This window comes from Solanum lycopersicum, chromosome 1 (genome assembly GCF_036512215.1).
Source record: "Solanum lycopersicum chromosome 1, SLM_r2.1".
NCBI lineage: Eukaryota > Viridiplantae > Streptophyta > Magnoliopsida > Solanales > Solanaceae > Solanum > Solanum lycopersicum.
The window spans coordinates 86,549,376-86,555,768 of NC_090800.1; positions in this window are offsets into that span (position 1 = coordinate 86,549,376).

Here is a 6,393-nt window from a genome sequence, read left to right on the forward strand (position 1 = left end):
AACGATTAAAAAATTAGTTTTAAATTTATATTTATTACTTGTAATTTAAAAAAATATATATATTTAGGGGTATATGTGATTCTTCTATCAAAGTTCACACTATATTTTATTTTTTTCATATATAAATTATTTTTTGACTTTTTTAATTATAATTATTTGACTTTCTTATCTTATTTTGTTTTTTTCTTTCATTCCTTAGTTTAAAGAAAAAAAATTTAAACTATTTTTTTTTGTATATTGTAATTTAATTTCGTATTCGAAGAAAAAATTTGGTTATCTACAATAAGTTTTACAAGAATATTAGTGAAACATAAATAAATTTGATTATCAAAATAATAATTAATTAGTCACTGAAATAAAAATAAAAAAAGGTAAAAAAATATGTTTGACGAGGATTAAATTTACTCACATGGGATTATATTTTTTAGAAAAAAATAATAAAAATAAAAAATAAAATTTTATTTTTTCATTTCCGTTAGAGGAAAAGGGTATATGTGAGTCATTTGTTTACATGTAGGGGTATATATGAGTCACTTTCATAACAAGGGGTATATCAGCTCTAAATGACAAAGTTGAGGGGTATATCAGACCCTTTTCCCTTTATACAAATCAAATATTTGCAATTTACACAAATTAATTGCTCCATATCAAACAATGAAAATATCAAAATTGTAGCTCAGATAGATAAATTGATAAACTTCAGTATGTATATTGAAGGTGGACGAATGTATATTATATATACGTAAATATAATTGTTTCAATATTTTTGCGTATCCAATTACATGGCATGTATGCGGTGATGCAGTCTATTAAGTGTGCATATACAAACTATTGTAATTGTATCGCAACGTGAATAATATATATTAATACAGTAAATTTGAGTGAACGTATATAATTACTTACTGTAATTGTATTCCTACAACAAATTTGAGTGAGCGCATACCAGGGATACCAAACAGTAGCCATGAACAGACTTAGGGCGTACCCCAAATTTCAGTAATTTTAAAACATAATTGAGAAATCATTGAATATATAAACAATATTTATTTAGAACTTGGTAATAAAGTAATTCACAGAAAAATGAAACTTAGTTTAATCAGCAACCCTTTGATTAGGGTGTGCAAAAACTTGAATGACCGATAAATCGACTCAAAAAAGCTTTTGTTATTTTATTGTATTAAGTTATTAGGCTAATGGTTTTTAAATGGGTTTATAAAAAAAAATTATCGAGTTATGGTTTTTAGTACTGGGGTTATTAGGTAAACGCTAATTCATTAAGACTAGTAATTTACTATATTTTACTTGGACATAAGAAATATCAATCTCAATATTTTACTAGTTATTGTCTTTGTACTTTAGTCTTCAATTCACACTTCACTTTGCTTTGAGTTTGCAACCTCACATTTATACAAAATGTCAAAACTTAAAGTAAGACCCACGTCTCTCTTAATTTCTCGTTGTGTTACACTTGTATAGTACTTTTCATATTTGTTATCATTGTTTCTATTTTATGAGTATTTGTAAAGTTACATTATTATATTATTTCATCAAATTTATAAGAGAAATCATTTATTTATTTTAGAAGTATTTTTTTATTAGTTAAACCAAAAATCAAACTGTTAAAGTTCAAAATTGATAAACTGTTCTTTATTAATTTAACATATTTAAAAATCAATAAATCAAATCGATAACACATAAAATCGAACTGAACATATTGGTGCACACCCCAATTCTTCTTCGGCATATATAATACTAACATATTTTAAAATTTGAAATCGCTGAGAACTCAAATCTCGAACTTGCTTCAGACAATTGCAATGAATTGCCATTGTAAATGATAGGTAAATACATAACAAATTGTTAGTATATTCATAGAGAAAATGTCTAAAGATAAAAACATTTTGGAATTGGAAAATAAAATGAGAAAAAAAGAGAGTAAAAAAGCAGATATGGTTCCATTTACATTTGACCAACAAATTCCTTATAAATTTATATTCTTCGATCTTCCTTTTTTGTTAGTTTATTATTATGATTTTGACATATAGGACGTGGCTTTAACAGAATTAATATTTTCTATCATCTTTACAAATAAATATTCTATCAATATTTTTCCCACCAAGTTATTAGTCGAAGAAAAAGATGATATTATTGAGAATATCGTCAAGCAAAATTAGCTGCCTTTGTTAGGGCCTCAATTTGCACAATTACGATAACTCAAGACCACTCACTAATTTTTCTAAGTTATTTTCTTTTTCCGCTATAGCGCGCTCTCTATATATATATATAGACACGAGTTAATTTTAGTAGAATTTAATATAGTTTAATTTTTTACGAATAAACTAGGAAAATCCGAGAGGTTTAAAGAGGAGAAATGATGTGAAATCAATTCTAAGAGTATAAAGAAATAGTATTATTTAGCCATAAAAAAGAAAGTAGAAGTAATTTTACTAGTATGTTTAGATTGGCCAAATATGTGGTACAAATTTATTGAGTAGTCTTATCACATAATTGAGTCATTAAATAAACAATAGAAATAAATTAAGCCTAGTCAACACGCTAATAAATTTGATATATTCTTTACTAGACACTCATATAGTCCTTTTTCCTATTTTATGGAAACACAGACTTTTTGATACATAAATATCAAAATATTTACTTAATTTTATTATCTTAAATATCAATATTTCCAAACTTCTTTCTCATCACGAAAGAAAAATAACTTTCTTGATAGTAATAAAATAGAAATTTAAAGTTTCGTTTGTGCCTTAATAGCAAAGTTACAGAATTGAAATTTTTCAATGAGTAATGAAATTTGTAACTTCTAAAATAGTGTAATTCGATTGCGGGAAATGTTATAAATAACAAAAACAACACATTTACGTACAAAAGGTATTACAGAAAATAACATCGGGAACCAAAAAAAAAAGGACCTTTTTATTGACGAAATTACCCTCAACTCACATCACGTGGTTGATACAATATCAGCCTTTTCCCCAAGTCATCAACTACTCGCCGGAATGTCCAAAAGCGGTCACCGATCGATTAATCTCCCGGCTATCCCGATGTACGAAATTCTGTAACTATAACTACATTAGATATAAATAGAAACTTGAAATTTGTAGTTTCAGATGGTACATCCACAGAAAAGGAAGAAAAAACCGAGCATAGAGACGAGAGCAATAGATTCAACGACGGAGATGATAGACCAGACAATAGAGTCAACGATGTTGAAAGGCAAGTCAAGGCCCGGCCATGACCACCGCCGAGGGGAGGAGGCCGAAACGACGCCGTCGTGGCTTCTCGAACTCCCATTCGGCGTGAAATACGAAGTGAACATCGTCGGCCACCGCATAAAGGACGTCGGAAGTGAAAACCTCAGTCCGATCCACCTGAAAGATGACGTGGAGGACCGGAGCCACCCTGACTCCGCCATTTATCTGGTTTGTTTTTTTCTTTGAGATATTGTTAATTGGCGGAAGGGAATATAATATTTTGATTATTATACTCTTTGTCACAACTTACAAGAGGTTCTACCAAGTTTTAAAGTTGGGGGATCTATATATAGAAAAAACAAATTTACTGTGTTCGGTTTGAACCAATAGAGAAATGAAAATTAAACCAAGTTTAAAAAAGTATCTTAAGAAGATATTAGTAGTACTTTTGTTTCTATCAAAGAAAAAGATATATTGTGTAGATAAGAACAAAGTTTATTATATAACCAAAAAGACAGATTTTTTAAAGACAAAAAAGACGACGGTTCCTTTAAGAGATATTTTCTCAGAACCGGTTCAAACTTGTATTTTTAAAAGTGTTTTTGAGGTGAGTTTTGGAGTAGGAAATATCTAACCAACAAAGTACAAAATGAAAAATGTTCATAACTAATGTAAGTTTGTAATGTATTAGTGAAAGTGTTTCGTCCTTGATCAGAAATTTTGGAGGATCGCTTTGAATATAAAGAAAATTTTATTGAAAACATTCTGAAAGAACCTTGCAAAGTGCGATTTAAATTTATCCTGTGAAACAAATAAAGAAAAATGTAAATCTATTAGACACATATATTTTGAGAATTTGAGGCATAACTCATGGGTATGAAAGAATAAGTTTTGGGAGTAAAAAGTGTATGTCTCGGGAATGGCTCCGAGCATGTTTAAAGTGTCTTATAAATTATAGTTATTTACTATTGATTTGACACGAAGATTAAAAAACAATAAATAATACAAATAAAATAGATATATTATAAATTATTCATTAATTTTATGTACTGCACAAATACAACTTTGGAGAGAATATTGTTGGACATCCAAATATTATAATGGACAGGAAAAGATAAATCGAGAGAGTAAATTTTTAAAAATTAAACTTAAAATGCTTTTAATTCAAAAAAAAGAAAAAGATCTCCTGTTTTTGTCTTTAAACTTATTTAATTGATTTTAAATTTATCAAACAACCCAAAGTAAAAGTAATCTTTCTCAAATAAAAATCACTAGTATAACTTTCTATATCATTAATAACATAATTTATTTGATCAATTTGCAGTTGCTCACTTAGTTTCTTAATAATATTATAAAATTTAAAATACATAACAATCTAAACCCCTTATATTGAGACTAGTGTGTTGCCTCATGCTACGTAAAATGCCTCTCCCCCTTTCCTCCTCTTCGCTTTTAGAAAAAACGCTGGCTCAAAAAAGCATCCTTACCCAAAAAATAATTTCATGTAATACTATTTACAATTTGACACGTACCTTAAGAAACAACAAGTAATATAAATAACATTACTATAATATTCTTTAAATAAATTAAATTTAGTGTTTTAAAAAATATATTGATATTAAATTAGTATTTAATAATAATAATAAAATAGATAAGAAAAATTATTTCTTAATTTTTTCAAATAAAATAAGTGACATTATTTAACAATTATTTTTCGCATAGTAAACAAATTAAAAATGAACGAAGGAAAGTAATAAATAAACGAGAACTATACCCACAGTGTTCAATACAACTCTTTTCGTGATTGACATTTAATTTTCTCGCTTCAGAAACTATCTGTGATATAGACTAAGCACCACTCTCTGTCCAATAGTATTAGTTTAGTATTGACTTTATATATTTTTGAAACTACGAATAAAAGAATAATTTTATTATATTATTATTTTGTTAAAAAATAATTATAATTAATAATAAAAAAGAATTAAGTATAAAATTATATATTAATTTTATAAAATGAAAAAGTGTTATTGACATCACAAAATAGTAAAATGAACCACTATTATGAAATGAATAGAAGTATTAAATTATATGTGTAATAACATTTTAGTGCAACCGTCTACAATAAATGCTTGTTGAACCTCTTGGTTGTCATGGAATTTCAATTATTTTCGATGATAGTTCTGATTTCTAGTTGTGAATTTAAGAGTATATAATTGAAACTCTACCAAACAAAAGCCATTATAGTTAGATAACGAAGGGGACAACTCGTGAGGATATCTAATTTCATACCCCTCTATTTTTAATTATTTTTTTTTTTTTAATTTTTAAAATTATTTTTAATTATTTATTTATTTTAATAAATTAAGAAAGAACAATTTCTTTAATCAATATATTCTCAATTAATTATTTTGAAAAATCTCAGATTTTTAATTCATTCACTTCATAATTAATAGAAATAAAATAGTAAATTCACTATTTTAATTATTGATTTCTTAATCGGAAAAGGGTCTAAAATACCCTTGAAGTATTGAAAATGGTACAAAATTATCCTTCATCCACATATTGGCTCCAAAATACCTTTGTCATCCATCTTTGAGTTCAAAATTGACTACTTATTAATGATTTTAAATTTAAACTATTTAAATATTTTTAAAATATTTGATGTTCAACTATTGGTTATAATTTATCTTTTTTGTATTTATAAATCAACCCACTACCCACCCATTACTAACTAAACCCCACCCAATTAATAATCCAACTATAATATCAAAATTGTCATAAACACTACTAATACACGATGAAATTATAAATTAATGAAATTGACATTCAAAATTATTCGAGTCCGAGTCGAAGCCCCAATTAAATTTATGTTGAGCCGCTTATTTAGGAGGACACTTTCAATTTGATTATCTTTCAAGATTGAATTAGAAATTTATGATTAGAGGTAAAGAAGTAATACATCACGAATTAATTCATGCACTTTTAAAAATATAATTTTATTAATGTTTATGATTTGTTTTAAAACTTTTAATATATTATTTTGAAAAAAAATTACCTATGAAGTAACATCACATAATTGGAACGTAAGAATAATTAAGACGAACTTTTAAGTTTATCAAGTAATTTTTATTTAGACACTTGAATGTATGATAATTAAATTCTATAGATATTTTCGTCTCGA